Source organism: Anabrus simplex, chromosome 3 (assembly GCF_040414725.1).
Source record: "Anabrus simplex isolate iqAnaSimp1 chromosome 3, ASM4041472v1, whole genome shotgun sequence".
In the NCBI taxonomy this organism is placed as follows: domain Eukaryota; kingdom Metazoa; phylum Arthropoda; class Insecta; order Orthoptera; family Tettigoniidae; genus Anabrus; species Anabrus simplex.
This window is the reverse complement of record NC_090267.1, coordinates 504,448,756-504,474,187: the sequence shown is the minus strand read 5'-3', so window position 1 is coordinate 504,474,187 and position 25,432 is coordinate 504,448,756.

Genomic DNA, 25,432 nt, shown 5'->3' with positions numbered 1-25,432 from the left:
CATGCCAATCGCCAAGAGTCGGTCTACTTGATGGCACCTGATCATCAACCAGTAACCCATCACAATTTAAATACAATCAACTTAAACAGTTATTTCAGTGTAATCTGATGTATTTACTTTTGACTCCAAATGTTACCATTTACTCAACTGTGTAAATGCAGGTATCGTTTATCTCTCCCCATCCAAAATAAATTTTAACCATACTATGCTCTTTGATCTGCCCTTTGCCTACTTGCCTCATTTTACTCAGTGCTACAATGTTCTGTTACATCTTCTCATTTTGCAGGATGCAATTGCAGTTTGTCTTTCTGGTTGATTGTATCATCTGTGTGAATTTTCCAACTTCTAAAATTTATATGTGGCTTCTTTCACCCGCACATGGTGTTTCCTCTGGGCTGGTTGGCATGGTAGAGGGGGACTCTTATCCTAGGAGTCACCAGAGCCTCGTCAGTTTAAAGCAGAATGCAACATGCACACGTGAAGATGACATTTGAGTAGGACAGATTCATCCTTCCTCTACTAATACTAATGACAATACTGACAGCATGAACCATCACGTAGTACGAGTGAGAAATAGGTAGCAGGCGAATGTTCCAGTTACATCCGCCAAAGACTCGGATACCAGTGAAGTTGAACGTAGAGGCTCATTTCCAAGCAATCCAAATATTATTACATAAAAGTTCCTCACAGGAATAAAGTCATGTTTGGACTATTCCAAGCAGAAACATTATCTATTTTGTACAGTCTCCATTAGGTGTGGTCAACGTGCATCAATCTGCATCTCTCTATCTTTTACTTATGCTATGATAGATAATTGTATTTTGCAAAGTAGGAAGCCGTACTTTTCTGTGTCAATAAGTAAAAATCCTCAGTTCACACTCAAGATGATGAATCTCCTCTGGAGTTCAAAGCCCTGTTCAGTCTTTCTATTTTATCAGCGGTGCTTACTGGTTCATTGAATACTGATTCTGATTGATATGCAGTGGCTTACTGAGGGACATCAAGGCGATCAGTGAAGCCGAAAGTCGAAAGCACATTATAATGTAAGTATCTGACACATTGTTCCATTTACAAAACTTGAGAACAGTGAGAAAAACGTGGCACGTATTTCTGAGAGCAAGGCATCGGAGACACATCGCATCCCAGACTCTCGTCCCTCTCCCCTTGACTCGCCCCAGGCAGCTTGCTGATGTATACCGGTTAGGAGCATGGACCGGAGGGATAGGTGTGCTAGGCTACAGATCACCACTGTTAACTATCAACCATGCGTTCCTCATCGTGTATACTTCCTCACCTCGTACTTCTGATTTAATTATATAGATAACAGAATGCTGGAATTTCACTCCCGTTTCCTTCTACATCCTTGTAGGAAGGCACTGCAGAACTGCTAGGAGCAGTATAGCAATATATATATATACATACATGGTCCATAACCCATTAGAGGAGAGATCCTCACTTGGACTATGTGCAAGTAGGGTAGCATCCTGCTTCATGAATTTACCGAGCTCAGAACATTTTAAGCAACCCTCGGACCTAAGGGAGTAATGGAGTCCCACTCCCATTTAACAGGCGAGGGACTCCTTGGAAACAGCTTGGCGAACGAAATGGAATTCGATGGAGAGCTATCAATATTAATGGGGCTTATGGAAGAAAGAAACTAGAACTGGCTGAGTCAGCAAAGAGGATGCATCTGGATGTGCTAGGAGTAAGTGATATTCGGGTAAGGGGAGATAATGAGGAAGAGATAGGAGATTATAAAATGTACTTGACGGGTGTTAGAAAGGGAAGGGCAGAGTCTGGGGTAGGGCTCTTTATCAGGAATACCATTGCACGCAACAGAGTTTCTGTTAGGCACATAAATGAGCGAATGATGTGGGTAGATTTGTCAGTTGAAGGAATCGGGACTAGAATTGTCTCCGTGTATTCACCTTGTGAGGGTGCAGATGAGGATGAAGCTGACAAGTTTTATGAAGCATTGAGTGACATCGTGGTCAGGGTCAACAGCAAGGATAGAATAGTGCTAATGGGTGATTGGTAAATGTGGGGAAGATATATAAGCTAATGAGAATGGGAAGCGTTTGCTGGACTTCTGTGCTAGTATGGGTTTAGCTGTTACGAATACATTCTTCAAGCATAAGGCTATTCACCGCTACACATGGGAGGCTAGGGGTACCAGATCCATAATAGACTATATCTTAACAGACTTCGAATACAGGAAATCTGTTAGAAATGTACAAATATTTTGCGGATTGCAATCGAATAAGGGTAGAAAATCTTCAGGACAAGAAAATTGCAGAGGTACATGGATAAGATTAGTGAGAAGTTTCGAACTCGGACCAACTCAGGATATAGAAAGGGAATGGGTGGCATACATGGATGCTGTAGTAGAAACAGCAAGGAAATGCCTAGGAACAAGTGCGTGTAAAGGTGGGAAAAGGCAAACAACTTGGTGGAATGATGAAGTGAGAGCAGCTTGTAAACGTAAAAAGAAGGCTTTACCAGAAATGGCTCCAAACAAGGGCCAAGGCAGACAGGGATGCAGATGAAAGAAACAGAGCGAAACAAATAGTTCTTGAATCCAAAAAGAAGTCGTGGGAAGATTTTGGTAATAACCTGGAAAGGCTAGGTCAAGCAGCTGGGAAACCTTTCTGGACAATAATAAAGAATCTTAGGAAGGAAGGGTAAAAGGAAATAAACTGTGTTTTGAGTAATTCAGGTGAACTCATAAGAGATCACTGGACAGGTGGAGGGAATATATTGAACATCTGAACATAACAGCAAATCTTCCTGGTGGTGTTGCGAACAGCCAAGCTCATGCGGAGGAGGAAAATGATGTTGGTGAAATTACACTTGAGGAAGTGGAAAGGATGGTAAATAAACTCTATTGTCATAAAGCAGCAGGAATATATGAAATTAGACCTGAAATGGTGAAGTATAGTGGGAAGGAAGGGATGAAATATCTTCATAGAGTAGTAAGATTAGCATGGAGTGTTGGTAAGGTACCTTCAGATTGGACAAAGGCAGTAATTGCACCCATCTATATGCAAGGGAACAGGAAGGATTGCAACAACTATCGCCAGGCAAAGTATTCACTGGCATCTTGGAAGGTAGGGTGCAATCAGTAGTTGAGAGGAAGTTTGATGAAAACCAGTGTGGTTTCAGACCACAGAGGGGTTGTCAGGATCAGATTTTCAGTATGCGCCAGGGGCCTGTTCCACGAACGAACTTTGCAACTTTTCACTTTTCAATTCTTGCAAAGTGCAAAGTCTTTCTGTTCCACCATGAACTAGGCTGTACTTTTCAATTTCTTCGCAAAGTGAAGTGTCTTTGCGAATGAGTGATCCGATCGAGTTTATTCCATGAGCAAACTGTATAGGCCTAATACTCTATGATTTTAATGCTTAACTTTTCGCGGCGAACTTGGCGGTATAATTGTCGTACCGTTAAAGTTTTTATCATGGGAAAGAAAGGTTATTATAAGAAGCTGGTTGTGCTGGAAGTTGTCAAGGAGAAACGTGACATCCTTTTTTTGACAACTTTGAAGATAACCTCTCAGATGATGACACACATCAATGTTAACGAGAGTACCGTCAACACATATACACACAGAAAGACATTCACCCGTCATTAGAAATCCCGTCGCTATATTAAGTGGATTATCAGGCCAACGTACTGTTAGGAAATATTACATTATTAGAACTTCAGTCTATGTCACGCAACATTAGTACCATGGTTACCGCTTGCATCGGCACGGCAATATCTACGCGCGGTATGACTGTCCTATGTTCATTTTTCTCGCAGACGACTTGCACGACTCGCCGATGCTGCCAACCACTGTACTTAGGAACTAAATGGTACTGAGCCCTGGACCACAATTACATTTTTCACTTAGGTTAGGTTAAGACTATGTTTAATTTTATCGCAGGTTAGGTTATTTATTTTTCTCGCAGACGACTTGCGGTTAGGTTAGGTTAGCCCCGGACTATGCTTATTTTTCTCGCAGACGACTCGCACGACTTAGCCCTGGACCACAATGACGTTTCTCTTCACATTAATACACCACGGCATTCTATGTCGCTTACTGGTCACGAAATGATAGGATTGATAGAAGCAAAGCCTACTACTTCTTTTTTCGTACATAGCGCATCCAGTGCATCTGGCCATTGTTGATACAGAAAACATATCTAATTATATTGACATGGCATCGTACGATGGATGTGTTATTAATGTAACAAGTTTTTCAGCGAATTACAAGAACAACTTCAAGGATTTACTCCAATTCTATGTACGTCACAATTTGATTTCAAATAGCAGAGTATGTGAATGGTGTCTCCATCACGTCAAATTATTAGTGAATGAGAAGTTCAATCGTGTTGTTTTTTCGTGTCGTCGCCTAACCTCCACTACATTAAGGTTGGTTCCATTTACATACATTCTTCTTCTCTATTATACATTGTTTATCATTCACGTTACATTTCGTTGTGATTTTTTCCTTCCGGTGTCGGGAACGCTACGTACTACTAATAATTAGGCCTCTATTTCTTTTTTATATTCAATCACGTTGTTATATAATCGTTAATAATCGTGGCTGGCGTTGGCACGAATGGAATCTGCATCGCCTGAAGATTTGCCCTATGAAATGTCACTACCATAGTTCAACATAGCCAGATATTCTTACTCTTATTTGTTTCATATGGTTATTCTTTGACATTGCCTCACTTTTAGGTCTTTTCATCGCGTAAGTTGGTCATAACTTCTGTCTGTATTGAATTATGGGAACGACATTTCAGTGGACTAGCCTTCAACCAATGGCAGTGTCCATTCGCCCACCGTCAGCCATGATTACTATGATACAAACGTGCGTGACAAGGTCTGAACTTTTACCATTACATTTACAATAACATCTACGACTTTGGTAACAGTTCTGCAAATAATTGATTTTGATGTCCCATGCATTGCTGTTACACAGTAGCCTACAGCTGGGCACCATTTACTAAAAAATGTAAACATAAGAATTTGTTTTTTTCGGAAAGGAATTTACTTCATGTTTCAATAAATGACCGATCATTTCAAGAATATAGTCAGCCTCTGTTGGGATAATACGAAATCACTCGCGATATTACGTCGAAGTGAGTTTATAAAAATTAATCCTGTCTTTGTACGTTCTATTATTGGATTCTTCATCACTGTTCTCACTTGATGCTAACCATCGCCCTCTACTATGACTGCGCTAATACGCCTTTCCAATACAGCAATATGAGCGATATGGGCCTAGTTCCCATTTCTACCACCGAGCGCTGCTTCGTTGGCATTGAAACACGATTGTTCATTACAGCACACGTTAAGTGTTTAGTATATTTCTGTTCAAATATATAGCCAATCGCTCAAAAAAACATATTTGAATCACACCTTACACCTTAATAAAGAAATTCAGTGAAGAATATAACCCTACGCAGCGTAAAATCTGTACAAAATAATGTTAACGGTAGGTAGTAAATACGATAGAAAATTATATTCACACACTTTTCTGTGTAAGTGTTTCGCGTTCTCGCGTTCAAATCTTTCAAATATCTCTGTTATTTATGTGGCTATGTTATTTAAGAATACAGGAATAGCACACTCTCAAATAACTTCACTCAATAACTATGAATGTCCGATTTCAGGACAACTGAAGTGAGGAAAATCACGCAACACAGGCACTAAATAGTTACTCATGGATGCAAGAGGATTTTTATGCACAAATGGTTGTGCTTTCACTACAAAATTATGAATAACTTTCAAAATCCACAGTGGCAAATCAGATGGGTACTGCAGCCTGCTGTTTTATTCTCTTTTACGAATCAGGTCCATTAGCACTGTTGAACACCTTGGTCTTATCAAAAGAATCAAGCAACTTGTCCGGCTGCAATGTTGCTACATTTGTGCTACTGACACGTATGTCGAATCAATTTTTTATCGATAACTTGCATTTGACAGTGATACCTGCATTAAAAATGGTGCATATCTGTATATGAATGGTTTTTAAATATTATAGGGCTGTTATTACTTCAGTTGCGAAAATATCTTTCGGGCGCAGCACATTCTTTTTCTTAGACGGCTCGATGTTTTCGCATGCAAGAAAAATGAACCTGTTTCATTTCATTGCATCTGATATAGTTTCTTGATAAAAATCACCTTTTATACCCTGGGAAACATCAAACATAGATATTTTTTGTGGGGGATTTCTTACTGTGCCATTTGTCGAAAGCAAGAAGAGGCATTTCACTATCAACAGGATAACAGATTTTCGGTTTAAAATGTTGTGAAGAAGACATTCTTCTTATCCTGCTAACATTAGTCTTATGATTGTCACTCACAATGCGCAACACGAAAAAACCGCAAGTTTCGAATTCCTTTATTGTTTTGAGTGTTAAAGTATGTAGCTCTGTATCTAAAAGCCTCTTAAACAAGAAAAATGTTGCTGTAACATTTATTTTGTATTCACAGCAGAAATTATAAATCAGAAAATGTTATTGACTAGAGTAATTCGATTTCTCTTTCACTTGCATGACAGTCATCTTGAGTAGTTTTTATTCGCTCAATATGGAATGAAGCGCCTTACTGTTGAAAGAAGGTGTCGAGTTTTTTGTCATATAGTCTAATATCTGCTGTTCGATGGACTACCAACAAACACAATCTCTCTTCTTCATTTAGGCACTGCCTTTCTGTTAAGAGGCGCTCCTTTACTAAGAGTGTTATTCCAGTCTCGCAGTTTATATCTCCTACGTAGCGTGAAAGTGTGGATTTATTCGGTGTGGCAAACATATCGTTTCGGTGATCTTGAATTGAAATTCGGCGAGAAATTATGTTTTGAAGTAACATTTAGTCATTTATAACGTTGTTACTCATTGAAAGTAAATTCATGAAACGGAATCCCACTTGCCGATCTGCTTTTCATCTTACATTAAGGCACACAGTAGTAAACAATATTATGTATAAAAACATTAAAACGGTTTACGACCAAAGAAACAAGCCAAATAAGGTAAATACTGGCTCAAATTACACCAGCACTATTAGCAATGATCAATGAGCGTGTCTCGTCAAGCAGACTAATGCCAGCTTCTCAGCGCTCCAAGCGCCTGAACTTGTAACTACGCCGTGTTCGCTCGTTTACATGTGTGACTGGGCGAATGAGAAGGCGTATTAGCGCAGTCATAGTAGAGGGCGATGTGCTAACAAAAGCTCACGTCGTAACGTGTTTATATCACTAAACCAAATTCTACGCCGAGAAACTAATGTACATACTTGTTAATTAACATATGAAAAGGGAATCATCTCTTTGCAAGATTTATGAAAACTTTTCACTTCATTTCTTTGCACTTTGCATTTCTGTACCAATGGAGGAACATAACAGGCTTGAAAAGTGAAAAGTTAAGATTTCTAACTTTTCACTTTGCAAGCTAAATCTGAAAAGCGACGGTGGAACAAAATCTGAACTGAAAAGTGCAAAGTTGCAAAGTTCGTTCGTGGAATAGGCCCCAGGTAATTGAAAAATGCTATGAGTGGAATAGGCAGTTGAGTTTGTTTTGTAGACCTAGAGAAAGTAAATGACAGGGTACCGAGGGAAAAGATGTTCTCCATACTGGGGCACGATGGAATTAAAGGTAGATTATTAAAATCAATCAAAGGTATTTATATTGACAATTGGGCTTCAGTGAGAATTGATGGTAGAATGAGTTCTTGGTTCAGGGTACTTACAGGGGTTAGACAAGCTGTAATCTTTCTCCGTTGCTGTTTTTAGTTTACATGGATCATCTGTTGAAAGGTATAAAATAGCAGGGAGTGATTCAGTTAGGTGGAAATGTAATAAGCAGTCTGGCCTATGCTGACGACTTGGTCTTAATGGCAGATTGTGCCGAAAGCCTGCAGTCTAATATCTTGGAACTTGAAAATATGTGTAATGAGTATGGTATGAAAATTAACCTCTCGAGGACTAAATTTATGGCGGTAGGTATGAAATTCAACAAAACTGAATGTCAGATTGGTGATACTGTCCCCTTCAAATTTGGCATATAAGAAATATTTGTAATATCTAAGCGTGTATGATTATCATTTTATTAGCACGGGCGGAAATTTCCCAACTCCGTGTTACAGAGAGCAGTGCCCTGGCACGAAACCGGATTTTCCAAGCAAGAGGGTGAGCTACGGATTTTTTGTGTCACTTGTGTCTCGGGAACGCAGGATGAGGAGCCATTCGGAACATCTCGGAACACTTCGGCTCTCTTCGGTTCCACGAACTATAACTGGGTGAGCTGCTGTCTTCAGTTCACGAACTATAGGCTGGACTTAGCTAGCATAAGGCGCCATTTCGGACACCAAGGGGGCCGATTGCAGAAACGGTATTTAGACGATGTCTACGGTTAAACAATGCCTAAGCATGGCTGCCGCATTGCAGAGGCGTTATTTATCACTTAGACACTGTCTAAAACCGATGTTCAACCGGTCATGTTTAAACACTGCCGAGAGCACTGTTTAACCTCAATTGAGAGGAGTGAATCACAATTAGAGGTTATGTACCATAAAATATGTAATTTGTATGATCATGTTGAAACGGTTCCGGAAAGAAAGGTTAGTCCGACGGCCTCTCTGTGGGTCACCCGCTGCTAAATCGCAGCAATTCGTTTGACATGCACGGGGAGATAACAATAAAATAAGGTTTCGCTTTACGAGAGACTTGTTTCTTGAGACTGACAAAGTGACACTCCGGTAACTGTCAACTTGAATATAATTCTTGGCAACCGATATATTTTATTATGTACATGAGGTAATTTCCATGGAATTATAGGTCACTTCGACTACATACATATCAGAATTGTGTCCCGATCGTCTGAGGGCTGTCACATATATCAATCAGTAGGGATTCACTTATTTTTACTGCCAAGTAAACACACATAATAGTGAAAACTAAAAAGTAGGTTTATGGGATTTTTTATGGTATATAATCGTGTAAGTTTTCGGCAACTATCAGATAGAAAAAGGCAAGTGGTGGTGATTATCGTTTAAAGAAGACTGGGGAAGAAGAGTTGTGGCCATAATAACAGCCCTAGTATTTGCCTGGTGTAAAAATAGGGAAACTACGGAAAACAATCTTCACGGCCGCCGATGATGCGTTTCGAACCTACGATCTCCAGAATGCAAGCTACATCTATATGACCCGTACAACACACTCGGTTACACATCACTATTGCTTCATCTTCCCTTCGTCGAAGCTACCGTATTTATGAGTAGATTACACTCACTGTAACAACGCTATAATGAAAGCTACACTTCCTTGTACGGTAGCGTGTCGCTTTAGTGTCGATAATATTATGATTATAATTTCCACCGAAAGCGATACTCTTATCTGTGGCAAGTCATGCTCAGCCATATTTGAGTAATGTGTAGGAAAACGAACAGCTGACTGGCGTTCGGCGCGCGCATCGACGAATTTCATTGGTTGCGACAAGCAAAGAGTTAGGGATGTACTGAAACACTACCGATAGATGTCTCACGTGTAATACCCGGTATGCGCTTGTCGATCGTCATTTGTTTGTATGTGTTTTTAATGGAAGTTACCTAGTTAAATGCTGAAATTAAAGATTTAATATATCGTTACGACAACAAAGATGACAAGAAAATTGTGATGTCTGACTATTGCTGTGTCCCAATGTCCCAAAATCAAGGTCGACCGTATTCATACCATCAGTTTCCTAAGCAAGATGCTATCCGTAAAAAGTGGTTGCATGCGATTCGTAGGCAGGAGCTAGGAGTGACTCCTAATATCAAAGTCTGCACGAAACATTTTATAGTTGAAGATTATGTCATTACTGAAACTGGCAAGTAAGCTAATTAGTACTAATTAAGGAATAATTTTATAATAATATAGTACATTCTGAAAAGTTAATATATCCTATTTCAATAATTTTAGGCGAAAGACGAAGACTTAAGGAGTACGTTGTACCTTCGATATTGTCATGGTATTGCACCGGTACCTTGGAAATAACTCGCAGAGCAAGAAGATATAGAAGTAGAAAAACAGCCATAACACCTTGTGCGGTACGGAACCTACATCACACAGTGACCTATAATTTGACACTGGAGCACCATCATTTTCAGACTTCCTGAACGTTACTTCCAAATTTGAAATTTATATACCGGTATTTGTCTTATGGTCCGAAACAATAATCCTGAAACTCGTCCGCTACACGGAAATGAAGTTCAGTTGTACTGGATGTAGCCCCAGGCACTGCTGTCATAGCAATGTCGTACCTTATGTACGCCTATAACCGGCAAAGAAAAGAAAAAAATACCATATTAGGAATGTTTTCAAAATGCTATTTGTACTTTAAGAATTCAATCTTAACAAAAACGCTAAAAGGAGGAGTTGCTGCATTTATTCCTTACTGGTACCTTTTAATCAACTCTTGCATTTTTCCGGATATTTTTTCGCCCATTTTCTTCAATTCTGCTTCCAAATCCGCAATCTTCATTGCACCTATACCATTTCCCGTCTTGTTGAAAACATTAGCAGAATATGGTAACTCCATTTTAATGCATTTAAAGCAAAAGTTTCCTTTCGATGATCGCAAATGTAGGAATACTCCATATAAGTCTCATGTAAAACAGTCGAGCAGCGGAAAGCGCATACCGGGTACTACCATTACGCTGCCTAGCGGACAAGTTTTGCGTGATACATCCCTATTGAAACTTTAAGGGATGTCTAGGTAACAGAGCCATCTACAGTTAAAGCCGGAAGGTACGCTTGGCAACGCTGTATCTATCTGTCAAGCGGTGGCCGAGGGAAAAGGGGGCGTGTCCGATTTTGAATGGCTTCGCCCATATTCACTACATTTAGACCAATACGATGATTGTGATAAATGCACACTTTTCGTAGAATGGTGCTAAGAAACACACACATCAGTAAATGCATTCAATGAAGTTAGAAATACACATTTTACACGAATAAAAACAAAACACTTTAAGAACAGTACTCACAAGCTCGATTATTGTGAAGTGTTGACAACTCTCTCAGCTTAGTGTTTTTATCCTCACTGCTGACATAACTCGTGTTCTTCATCTGCTTTTAGCACTTATTTAACACGACATTGCAAAATGAAGACAATAAACAATCTATCGCACCATTATTGTCACGCCCACAATGACGGCGTTCAAACCAGAACTGTTGATTGTCATTTCTTGCTAAAGCAGCTCAGGATAGAGAAAACAGAAATTCTTTATAATTTTCACAACCCAGACGGTCTTCGTATACCACTGTTCTGCAGACACACGCAATACAATGTGATGGCACCTCTCTGAAGTTCTTCAAAATAGGGATCACCTGTTTCATTAGTCTGCAGGAGACATAAACACGTGTCACAGCTTATCCTTGATATTGTCCTTATTGTATACCCAGAAATGTACCGCATATTGCCCCTGACATCTCAAAGTGCCCACCAAAAAATTCACATGATAAATGTGAGTCTAACTTGTTTATTATTTCCATATTGAGCGCAATAACACCTGTCTTGATGGAATCAAGGTGCAGTAACATTGTAGTTACAACCAATAAGCTATACTAAGTTATATTTGAAAGTTTCTTGACAGTAAATAACCGAATGTGTTTTCACAGTTCCAAACGAAACTTTTTGAGTAGGGCCTAACCTTTTTTCCTTTTAGTGCAAATAATAATAATAATAATAATAATAATAATAATAATAATAATAATAATAATAATAATAATTGCTTTACGTCCCACTAACTACTTTTACGGTTTTTTGAGACGCCAAGGTGCCGGAATTTAGCCCCCCAGGAGTTCTTTTACGTGCCAGTAAATCTACCGACACGAGGCTGACGTATTTGAGCACCTTCAAATATTACCGCACTGAGTTGGGATCGAACCTGCCACGTTGGGGTCAGAAGCCCAGGGCCTCAACATCTGAGCCAGTCAGCCCGGCCCTTTCAATGCAAAGTTCGAATTGTTCCCTTAGCGGCAAGACAAAGAGTGTGCTTTCACTGTTTACCTCACGATACTCTATGAGACTGTGAAGCATTTTAATAGATTTATTTGTACATATTTAACACTAACACTTCAAGAAGTGGTTCCTATATAATTTAATAAATGTGCATTTAGTTGAGACCACTTTGATATCTTACCATTTGCTAAACATGCCATTTCTTCTACCAACACCTGATAACATATACAGTGACATTTGGCATATCATCCAGCCATACAATACGAGCTGTTCAGCCCTGGTTAGCCTTCACATTATTTCGATAATAGGCTCTACGTATGCTTATTCTATTACTTATCTTGTTATATGTAGGTACTCGAACATATTCGCTAAAAATTAAACGAAACACGAGACGAAGTTCACTAGACATCAACATACACGGATAGATCCCGCGCTTTCATCTTGGCCTCCACTGGACGTTGCCAAACTTATGCGACTCCGGCTTGTAACTGTAGTCGGCTATGCTAGGTAAACATCCACTGAACATTTGTGAATGCAATGGAAGATCGTGAACGATTTAGACGTTGTTTAGGTAGACGATGTCTAAGGCTTAAAACTAGTCATCGTTTCTGCAATCGGCCCAAAGTATGTCACCTGGAATCATAATTCTTCTGCTTTGCTCGAGACAAAACAGTGTAAGTAAATTCTAATATTGTAAAATATCACATTAGGTTTAACATTCAGTTGTCAACAAGTATTCTTAATCTTCTTATCTTGGATGAATTACATAAATTGTAAGTTGACAATGGCGTAATACTTGCAGGCATATGTTAGATTTTATTTTGTTGTTTTTTTGTTGTTGTAGGTGTGACCAGTGGGTGATTTTGATAACATTTACAAGAAAGGAGGATCTATCTACTTCAACACCACATACATGATATGTTGAGATCACTTCCAATCCACAGATTTTAGGAATCCTCGGCTCTATAGTCAGGGGTAAGTTATGAATCAATCAATCACTACTGAACTGCATTTAGGGCAGTCGCCCAAGTGGCATATTCCCTATTTGTTGTTTTCCTAGCCTTTTCTTAAATGATTGCAAAAACATTGGAAATTTATTGAACATCTCCCTTCGTAAGATATTCTAATCCCTACCTCCTCTTCTTATAAACAAATATTTGCCCCCATTTTTACTCTTGCATTCCAGCTTTATCTTCATTTTGTGATCTTCCCTACTGTTAGACACCACTCAAACTTATTTGTCTACTAATGTCATTCCATGCCATCTCTCTGCTGACAGCTCAGAACGTACCACTTAGTCGAGCAGCTCGTCTCCTTTCTCCTAAGTTTTCCCAGCTCAAACTTTGCAACATTTTTGTCAAGCTACTCTTTTGTCGGAAATCACCCAGAAGAAATCGAGCTGCTTTGCTTTGGATTTTTTCCAGCTCTTGAATCAAGTAATCCTGTTAAGGGTCCCATACGCTGCATCCATACTGTAGTAGGTGTCTTACCAGAGACGTATGCCCTATCCTTTACATCCTTACTACAACCCCTAAACCCCCTCATAACCATGTGCAGAGATCTGTACCCTTTATTTACAATATGATATTTATGTGATTACCCAAATGAAGATCTTTCCTTATATTAACACTTAGGTACTTACAATGATCCCCCAAAGGAACTTTGACCCCATCAATGCAATAATTAAAACAGAGAGGACTTTTCCTATTTGTGAAACTCACAACCTGACTTTTAACCCTGTTTATCATCATACCGTTGCCTAAGGTCCATCTCACAACATTATGTAGGTTATTTTGCAGTTGCTCACAAGCTTGTAACTTATTTATTACCATTGGCATATACAGATGGCTACCAAGGCTATCAGTGAAGCCCTAATCTCCATTGAGAATGATGGAAGTCTAAAGCACATTGTAGTGTATGCATCTGAAACATTGTTCCATTTACAAAACTTGAAAGCAGCGAGAAAAAACATCGCGTATATTTCTGAGAGTAAGGCATCGGAGACTGATATTGCAGCCCAGGTTCTTGCCCCTTTCCCCTCAACTCGCCACACGCAGCTTGCTGCTGGATATCGGATAGGAGCGAGGACCGGTGGAGGATAGGTGTGCTAGGCTTCGGTCCGTCAGTTCGCCACTGCTAACTATCAACCATGCGTTATTCATCGTATATACTTCCTCACCTCATACTTCTGAATGATATAGGTAAGAGAGTGTGGGAATTCCTCACTCCCGTTTACTCCTTGTAGGAAGAGACTGCAGGGCTGCTGTTAGATGAGCAATATCATTTTATTTTCATGGGTAGATCTGTTAAAATGAAATGCCACCTTTCAGGTTTAGCGTTTTCTTTTGTTGGTTGGAATCCAACCCATGATCATGGGTCGGACACCACCACTGATCTCCCGAGGAAACTAATTAACCAGTGAACGATGGGTTCGACTGCTGTAAAATAATATTAAAAATAATAATGGGACCAGGAGAGTTGGCCGTGTGGTCAGGAGCGTGCAGCTGTGAGCTCGCATCCGGGAGATAGTGGGTTCGAACCCCACTGTCCGCAGCCCTGAAGATGGTTTTCCGTTGTTTCCCATTTTCACACCAGGCAAATGCTGGGACTGTACCTTAATTAACGCCACGGCCTCTTCCTTCTCTTTCCTAGGCCTTTCCCATCCCATCATCGCCATAAGACCTATCTGTGTCGGTGCGACGTAAAGCAAAATAGAAAAAAATATGGGGCATGGCAACTATACAGGCTTGGTGTTGACCTAATGGGGATAAAATAAATGGCAAAGACATCATACATACCCAGTCCCCAAGCCAGAGGAATTAACAGTATAAGGGAGTTGATTCTGGAAACTGAACTGGGGCCATCAGACCAAAGGCAAACGTTGTATCCTAGCCACAAAGCCGGACTTTCATTTGCTAAACCTTAGGCTACCATCTCCACTGATCAGGGGTTGAGCATTGGCAGTAGCAGAGTCCGGTGCAATAGCCTGTAAAGCAGCCTTCACAACACAGCAGGCTTCTTTGTTGGCTACTGGCTGCAGCTCAAGCTGAAGGCTTAACGTTCACTAAACCAACCATCGAAAAGAGGTAACCTAAGTCTAGTGGTAGCCCATGTCTTAATCTCAGCATACGCCACTGTTTATTAGTCTGTACAGAATAACATCGTCTGCAGAAAGCCGTACCCCTGACTCCACTTCTTTACACATATGAAATGAAATGTCGTATGGCTTTTAGTGCCGGGATATCCCAGGACGGTTTTTGCTCGCCAGGTGCAGGTCTTTCTATTTGACTCCAGTAGGCGACCTGCGCGTCGTAATGAGGATGAAATGATGATGAAGACAACCCATACACCCAGCCCCCGTGCCATTGGAATTAACCAATTAAGGTTAAAATCCCCGACCCTGCCGGGAATCGAACCCGGGACCCTCTGAACCGAAGGCCAGTACGCTGACCGTTCAGCCAACGAGTCTGACTTTACACATAAAAACATAAAGGTCCAATAATACTGCCTTGAGGAATTCCTCTGTTAATTATTACAGGGTCAGATAAAGCTTTGCCTACTCTAATACTCTGAGTTCTATGTTCTAGAAATATAGCCACCCATTCAGTCACTTTTTTTTTCTAGTCCAGTTGCACTCATTTTTGCCAGTAGTCTTCCATGATCTACCGTATCAACTGCCTTACATAGGTTAATCGCGATACAGTCCATTTGACCTCCTGAATCCAGGATATCTGCTATATCTTGTTGGAATCCTGGAAGTTGAGCTTCAGTGGAATAACCTTTCCTAAAACCAAACTGCCTTCTATCAAACCAGTTATTAATTTTGCAAACATGTCTAATATAATCAGAAATAATGCTTTCCCAAACCTTACATTCAGTGCATATCAAACTGACTGGCCTGTAATTTTCAGCTTTATGAGAGCCTACGTGGCTCAGGCGGCAGCGCGCCGGCCTCTCAATGCTCTCAAAGCAGAGGCGGGACAGGTTTTTCTCCGGGTATTCCAGTGTCCCCCGTCATCTTTCATTTCAGCAACACTCTCCAATATAATTTCATTTCATCTGTCATTCATTAATTATTGCCCCAGACGAGTGCGACAGGCTTAGGTAGCCGGCACAATTCCTATCCTCATTGCTAGATGGGGGCTTCATTCCATTCCTGACCCGGTTGGACGACTGGAAACAGGCTGTGGATTTTCATTCATGCTTTATGATGATAAATAGTTCTTGTGTATAAAACTTTTTACTTCCCTTTACTGCTTGAAGACAAAATGAATATTACATACCCATACATACATACATAGCTACAGATGGTTATGCCCTTCAGCATTCAGTCTGCAAGCCTCTGTGAGTTAAGCAATAATAATAATAATATTAATAATGATAATATTATTAATAATAATATTAATAATAATAAATAATTTAGTATTTCATTGCAGTCAATGGTCATAAGATTAAATTACAATTCATAATTCTTTTAAGTTACACTAGAATAACATACACATAATTTGAACATGAATATTTTGCACATTAAAGTATGGTTTCTTTCAATTAATTATTATTATTAATAATATTATATAATGAATGCACCAAACTTAACAATTCACTACTCATAATGAGGAGTAAATATTACTTGCAGCAGAAACATGTCAGCGATTCTTTTTTCTGAAGACAGGTAAGAGTGCGATACCTATCACAAGCTCTACCGCGTGGAGCGCAGATACACTGCGTACTTGGCCCGTGGTAATTGAACGCTGAAACCTGCCCTCACTTTGTCATTCCGACAAGATTTTGCTTTTTACTATCTTTACAGAGGGTTGTTCCTATGCACTCCCTTGTTGCTTTTACTACCGCATCACTGTGTGCCACCCATTCTCTTTCTATATCGTACGCCTGTTTCCTGGACTGCATTACTTCCATAGGTCCGAGGCTTGCTTGAAGTGTTCCGAGCTTGGTCTACTTCCCCTGTGGTTGAGGGTGGTAGAATAGCAAACCCGGTATCCCCTGCCTGTCATAAGAGGTGACTAAAAGGAACCCCAGGGGCTCTGAACTTTGGAGCGTGGGTTTGTGACCAAGGGGCCCTTAGCTGAGTCCTGGAATTGCTTCCACTTACTTGTGCCAGGCTCCTCACTTTCATCTATCCTATCCGACCTCCCTTGATCAACTATTGTTCTTTTCCGACCCCAACGGCAATAGGCCCTATGTATGGAGGCTTAGGACATTTTTCACGTTTATGTTCTTCATGGCCCTTGTCTTCATTTGGCTGATACCTTCATTTTTTGAAGTGTTGGACCCCTTCCATTTTTTCTCTCTGATTAGTGTTATATAGAGGATGGTTGCCCACTTGTACTTCCTCTTAAAACAATAATCACCACCACCACTCTGTGTCCGGCTCCATGGCTAAATGGTTAGCGTGATGGCCTCTGGTTACAGGGGTCCTGGGTTCGATTTCCAGCAGGGTCAGGAATTTAAACCATCATTGGTTAATTCAGTTGGCACTGGGGCTGGGTGTATGTGTCGTCTTCATCATCATTTCATCCTCATCACGACGCATGGGCCATCTATGGGTGTCAAATTAAAAGACCTGCACCTGGAGAGCCAAAGATGTCCCTGGGCACTCCCGGCACTGAAAGCCATGTGCCATTTCTATTTACTACCACTCTGTGAAGCAGGATGCTACCTTGCTTCTAGTCCTAGTGAGGACCTCTCCCTTAATGGGTCATAGCCACCTGAGCGCAAAGCAGACCATGACACTGAAAATGTTAGGGTATCTTGAGTCTGAGGACCAGGTTATAGGCCACTCAGCCGTTACCTGTGGTTCTTGAAGTAGGAGGTGACAGCAGTAACCCACACCATGAACCACAAAAATTAATAGTATAATTATACATCTGGGGCTGTTTCACATCTAGTATGAAATTGAATGGTATTTCACAACAGTTCATTATATTCTTGTAATTTATATGCTGTTTTATTATAGCGTGCCCGTTTTGCATTTCCTAGTACTAGAACATGGAATTATTCAAAAAGCAATGTGTATAATTAATATGAATATGAACTTTGTTTCAATGAACTCTTTTTTTAAGGCTAAAACCCAATTCTGTGCCAACACAAAATCTTGCCGGCAGCAGCGTGAAGGGCATTTTGAGATCAAGAAAAGGAGGGAGTTCACGCAAGAGGAAGAGAGGAGGAGAAGAAGAAGAGATGGAACATCTCCATCCACCAGTACTGCTCAGGTGCAGCCAATAGACAGACTTCTGCAAGGTGTCCTAAAAGTGTTAATAATGATGTTATACAAATTGAAGGGTGAGGTGTGCAGGTTAGAGAAAAGTAAAGCCTTAATTGCAGCTCATACTGAAAGGATTTTTTTAAGGGTCAGGTGAAAAACTTTGTTCGTAAGAGCAAAGGAAGGCGATTCATTGACAGCGATAAAACTGTTGCTCTTGCATTATATATTGTTCTTCTAAAGCATACCAGTTCACCCTTGTCTCAGGAGCGCATCGTGTATAACCACTCGGAACGTTTCTGCTCTCTTTGATTCCACGAAGTATACACTGCGTACGTCAGTTGTTGCGGTGGGTGTGGCACTTGAGGGCTGCTTAGCACGCCACGTTTAAGTATGAATTTCCTTCATTCTTAAGGAATAGTACAAATAAAATCTGTCCCCCACCCCAGAAACTGCACATATTTATTATGGACTTGAGTTCCAGTTGTCAGTTCGAAAAACCCCACTGAAGAAAGATTCCAGATGACATACTTCAAGTTTATACTCTATGTATGAATTTGAGTTTTTAAATTCACAAATCACACACTTCACTAACTTAATTACCGGTCTATTAGTAGCTAATTGAGAACTATTTCTGGAGTACACTCCTGCCAATAATTATAATATAAATATTGCTATTTATCACCTTCTACTGTGTTTAGAAGACCCATGATTGATCACTGTCGTTCAGATTTAGGTAACAGTAATTTTATTGCAATGTCTTGCTCTTCTGTGGCTGTGGGCTTTGCAATGGATAACGGCATCTTTTTATGAGGTTTCTTGGTTAGCTTAAATCTTTCTGAAGTTCAAATTTAGATTTTTTTGCTAGTGAAACTGGAGGTAGTGAAGATGCAGATTTGCGGGCCCGAATGGTTGGCAATAAATTCTGCAGACGTTTATCACTAATGTCGAAGTCCTCATCAGGTTCAGCCTCATCTAGGATGTGCCTGAATTTATCCAGTAACATTTCTCGCCTCTTAGCTTTACTGTCACATGCCTTTGCTGCTCCAGGGCATTGTAGTTCTTGGATTATTGCACGTTGTTTTCGATCTGTAGTGGATGCCTCGTGGATGATTAAATTATTGTCTGTAGATTCAGCTGCACTCGAAGGCTCTCTTCTTGCTATTCAGCATATCATATGAATGTGTTTACACATGTTGAACTTGATTGATGAATCTGGACAGCTGCAAGTGAATGCGTGGAGGCATGTCTCGCACTCGGTACAAAGCAATTCACACTTGCACAAGCTTTCACTCATTCGCCTTATTTCGTAGAGTTCGTTGGAATGTTTTGACTGCAGTATCCACACATTATTGTCATATATTGCATCTTCAGGGTCTAGCTGAAATTACGATTTGTGGGGAAAGCTTTGAGGTCACTTTACCTTTATTCAGATGAATCAGTCTATCATAGAGTTTGTCCCTTAGATACCTCATTAGAGCATGGATGGCAATATCTAATCGTTTGGGCTTGTTTCCCTTTAGATATATATGTTTGATCACTCCATGCATTCTCTCCAAGTGCATGTTTGTATTGAGACCTGAGTGTTGACGATAACAATACGCCCAGCTTGGAGCAGATGCCCGATAATTATTTTCAAAATATATACCAAATTCTAAGGTGTCTGGGTCTTCTTTCAGAAGCCGTAGAGCCTCGTCAAACATCTTTCGAAAGGCCTCTTCATCTCTCTCCTGCATTAGCGTTCTGATGATTTTATAGATTTCGGCTTGTTTTTCACGTCCTTTAATCTTGCAAAGATTTTTCCTCCACGCTCTATCTACATGCCATGAGCAGAACAGTCGATGTTGAGGTGGTTTCATAACTTTCAACCAGGCATTATGAAATACTTCTGCCATATCAGACATAAGTACATTTGGTTGAAGTGGAGCACGGAGAGTATCCAGAACAACTGTTAAGAAGATCTCCATAATCGGAAGATCTCCTCTGTTCGAAAACATGAACGAGCAAGGAAATCCTTGAAATAACTCGTCCATTTAAAGATAAAAATTTCATTTTTCTGTATTGAAAGTATTAACGTTAAAAATTAAATAATTGAAAAAGAGGTTCAACCTATTCAATACATAAGAGAAAGAAATGTAGTGATTACATTCTTATTTAATAGTAATTAGAAATGGGACCGGTTTCGACCCTAGTCCAGGTCATCGTCAGCCGTTCAAAACATAAAAAACATGAAAAACAATGCATATGAAAAAGAAAAAGATTAAGTGAAATTTGGATCGGTATAAGATGAAATATAAATTGATGATGGGGGTAGAAATTGTGAGTCACTTAAAAGAAAAACAGTACGTAATATTACGGCACACACAATGATAGGTAAAGTCTCACAATGTTTATGAATAGTGGAGAACGGTCAAATGGGTCAGTTTTTACACTCTGTCAGGTACAAAGTCACAACACTATCGAACAACATATGAAGATCCATAAATATGTTGAAGTCGCAGACGAATAGATTTATAGAAGCAAACTGCCAGCTCCCGGTGATCAGCGCGGCACTTTCAAGGTCATGCGCTGTGGTCTCGAACGCCAAAGTAGAATGGAGAATATCCTGAAGATCCAGTATTTGCCTCGGTTGCGGGAAGTTAAGTACGTATATATAGAAATATACAACGTAATTCAGTATAATTAAATGAGTAATTGTGCTCCTGCTGAGTTCTTGGAAAACAGTTGACTTGAAAAAACAATTGTAAAGAGAAAAAAATATAGTAAAAAGCGCAATATTGGAAAACAAATGAAAACATATATGCACTGTGAGCTATTTTTTAAATTGAAAAAATTTAGGTCATGATAGAAGTAGTCGAAGTTGGCGCAAGACAAGAGTTGAAATTTTAATGAGGAGAACCAAAATGAAGGTAGGTGGGTTTTTTAATAGAAAAGGTAGAATAAATTAAAAGAGGAAGAGTGATAGTGAAATAAGAGAAGAATAAAAGAAATTGAAGTTGAGGAAGGATAAGATAGGGAAATGAAGGAGGGGTAGTTTAGGGTGGGTTATTGGAGGTAGAAAATGTGGGTGGGAACTTTGTAAGGCATGGAAAATAGAATTGGGGTTTTGGAATTTGGAATTTTTGAGAAGAAGAATTAGGAAGTCGAAAAGGATGTTGGGTTTTTCAGAAATGTCGTTTAAATTGAAATTAGGGTTGAAGTACTGGTCAGGGTGGATAAAGCAATTTTCAGTAATGTTTAAGAGGGGGGCCTTTGTTAATGATTTTAAGTATTTTCATGTCATTGTCAATACTGGTGAAAATATGCTTGGAGTCTTGTATGTGCTGTCCTATGGCAGAGAATCTGTTGTATTTAATGGCGTTGACATGTTCAGAGTACCTGATATTGAAGTTGCGGCCAGTTTGTCCGACGTAGGAGGAATTGCAGTTGTTGCATTTGAATCTGTATACACCCGATTTAGAAAAAGCATTAGACTTATTTAGAGATTTAGAGTTGTGTAAGATAACAAGATTTCTATTGTTAGTTCTAAAAGAAATTTTCATGTTATGTTTTTTAAAAATATTAGTTATTTTATAAGCATCCTGAGTGAAAGTGAAGGTGGAAAAAGCAGTTGGTTTTATTTTGTCTTTAGATAAAGTGGTTTTTGGGTGGTGTTTGAATTTGTTGATGATGCGGTTTATGAAGGAGTTGTTAAAGCCATTGAATTTAGCGATGTTGCGGATGGTGTTTAATTCGTTATTTAAATCTTTTTTGGACATAGGGGTGTTGAAGGCATGAAAAATTAAGCTGTTATAAGTAGCACGTTTATGAGCTTGAGGGTGCGAAGAATCTTGGCGTATTGTGGTTGCTGTTTGGGTTGGTTTTCTGAAAATTTTGTAAGATAAAGAAGAAGGATGTCTAGTGATAGTTAGGTCTAGAAAATTAAGAGTTTGGTTGTGTTCTGATTCGAGGGTGAATTTAAGTTGTTGAGATGAAGAAGTGTAGAGGCTGAGTTGGTTGATTCCTCATTTAAAATTACCAATGTGTCATCGCCATATCTGGCCCAAAAGAGGATGTCGGAGAAATTATTATTATTATTATTATTAATTTTTGTGTTTTCTAAGAAGTCGAGGTAAATTTCAGCAAGAATGCCAGAAGCTGGTGAGCCCATAGCCAAGCCATCTTGTTGATAAATGGTGTTTTCAAAGGTAAAATAATTATTGTTGAGAACTAATTTTAAAATAGACATGAAGTCTTGAATTTCAAGTTTACTTAGGTTACTGAATTTGTTTAGGTTGCTGTTTATAATGGGGAATAATTTTGAAATTGGAATACTAGGGTACATGTTTACAATGTCAAAAGAATGGAGAGAAAAATTTGGTTGGATTTCAAAATTCTTTAATTTGTTTTTGATAGATTTGTTGGATAAAAATCGATAATTTTTTAGTAAAAATGTTTGGATGAATTTAGAAGTGTTGTATAGGGGACTGGGTCTGTAATTGATTATTGGACGGATGGGAATGTTAGTTTTGTGAATTTTAGGGAGGGCTCTGACAGTGGGTAGTCCTGGGTTCATGTTTATTAATTTAGTATTTTCTTGATCTGTGAGGATAAAGGAAGCGTTTTTTAAAGTATGTTTGAGTAGGCGTTGGATTTTTGTGGTTGGGTCTTTTTTTACTATAGAAAAAGAAGGGTCACTGAAAAATTTTTTGGTTTTATCTAAGTAGTCAGTTCTTTCCATTATGACAGTAGTGTTGCCTTTATCAGATTTGGTGATAATGAGAATATTGTCATTGATTTTCTTTTTAAGATCTGAAATTTTATTATCATTAATATGATTATTATTATTGTTATTATTATTATTATTATTATTATTATTATTATTATTATTATTATTATTATTATTAAGAGAAATGTTTTTGTTATTGTTAATGAAGATTTTTTCGAGTTTTCTTTTTACTTCATATCTGATTTCATCTTGTTCATCTGTTGGCATTTTGTTAATGGCTATTTCAGATTCAATAATTAAATTGGTGGCTACATTGAAAGTGTTGAGATTGGGCCAATTGTGTTTGAGGCCCTTCGAAAGAATTGACTTTTCAACATCACTCAGAGTTGTCTTAGATAGATTTACAATGGGAGGATGGAATTGTTCAATAGTTTTGGAGGGTGTGTTAAGGTTCTTAAACTGAAATTTATGTGAAGAAGAGTTGTTCTTAGGAATTTTGAGTTTTTTCTCTAGGGTTTGTTGTTTAATTGACAGTACATGAAATAATTTATTGTCTACTTGAGTTAGGAAGAGGTTCCATTGTACACTCAGGAGAAGATTAGCAATTTCTAGATGTGTTTCGTATAATCTGTTGTTTAAAAATGATTTTTTCTTGTATAAGAAACAAATTTAGATTTTTAACCAAATTTTGTTGGTTATTCTTTGGGTTTTTAACATGTGAGGAGAAGAAATATTTTTCCTGGTACAACTTTGAAGAAATTTGGGAAAAGATTGTAGGATATGCGTTGTTTCAGGAAGTCGATGTATTTTCCTAATTTAGCGATCTTGATCTTAAGGCCCATGTAAGAGAAGGCTTTTTGTTTAGCTTGGTTGGCTTTAACAACTCCTTCATAAACCGCATCATCAACAAATTCACACACCATCCAAAAACCACTTTATCTAAAGACAAAATAAAACCAACTGCTTTTTCAACCTTCACTTTCACTCAGGATGCTTATAAAATAACTAATATTATTAAAAAACATAACATGAAAATTTCTTTTAGAACTAACAATAGAAATCTTGTTATCTTACACAACTCTAAATCTCTAAATAAGTCTAATGCTTTTTCTAAATCTGGTGTATACAGATTCAAATGCAACAACTGCAATTCCTCCTATGTCGGACAAACTGGCCGCAACTTCAATATCAGGTACTCTGAACATGTCAACGCCATTAAATACAACAGATTCTCTGCCATAGGACAGCACATACAAGACTCCAAGCATATTTTCACCAGTATTGACAATGACATGAAAATACTTAAAATCATTAACAAAGGCCCCCCTCTTAAACATTACTGAAAATTGCTTTATCCACCTTGACCAGTACTTCAACCCTAATATCAATTTAAACGACATTTCTGAAAAACCCAACATCCTTTTCGACTTCCTAATTCTTCTTCTCAAAAATTCCAAATTCCAAAACCCCAATTCTATTTTCCATGCCTTACAAAGTTCCCACCCACATTTTCTACCTCCAATAACCCACCCTAAACTACCCCTCCTTCATTTCCCTATCTTATCCTTCCTCAACTTCAATTTCTTTTATTCTTCTCTTATTTCACTATCACTCTTCCTCTTTTAATTTATTCTACCTTTTCTATTAAAAAACCCACCTACCTTCATTTTGGTTCTCCTCATTAAAATTTCAACTCTTGTCTTGCGCCAACTTCGACTACTTCTATCATGACCTAAATTTTTTCAATTTAAAAAATAGCGCACAGTGCATATATGTTTTCATTTGTTTTCCAATATTGCGCTTTTTACTATATTTTTTCTCTTTACAATTGTTTTTTCAAGTCAACTGTTTTCCAAGAACTCAGCTGGAGCACAATTACTCATTTAATTATACTGAATTACGTTGTATATTTCTATATATACGTACTTAACTTCCCGCAACCGAGGCAAATACTGGATCTTCAGGATATTCTCCATTCTACTTTGGCGTTCGAGACCACTGCGCATGACCTTGAAAGTGCCGCGCTGATCACCGGGAGCTGGCAGTTTGCTTCTATAAATCTATTCGTCTGCGACTTCAACATATTTATGGATCTTCATATGTTGTTCGATAGTGTTGTGACTTTGTACCTGACAGAGTGTAAAAACTGACCCATTTGACCGTTCTCCACTATTCATAAACATTGTGAGACTTTACCTATCATTGTGTGTGCCGTACTACCATTCATAATATTACGTACTGTTTTTCTTTTAAGTGACTCACAATTTCTACCCCCATCATCAATTTATATTTCATCTTATACCGATCCAAATTTCACTTAATAAGAATGTAATCACTACATTTCTTTCTCTTATGTATTGAATAGGTTGAACCTCTTTATCAATTATTTAATTTTTAACGATAACTCGTCCAACAAAAGAAGAGTTGTCAATTCAAATCCGTAAGAATTAAGCCGATGTGTGCTGTCCATGAAAATACAATTATTTCCATAATCGCGTAACATTTCAATCTGCG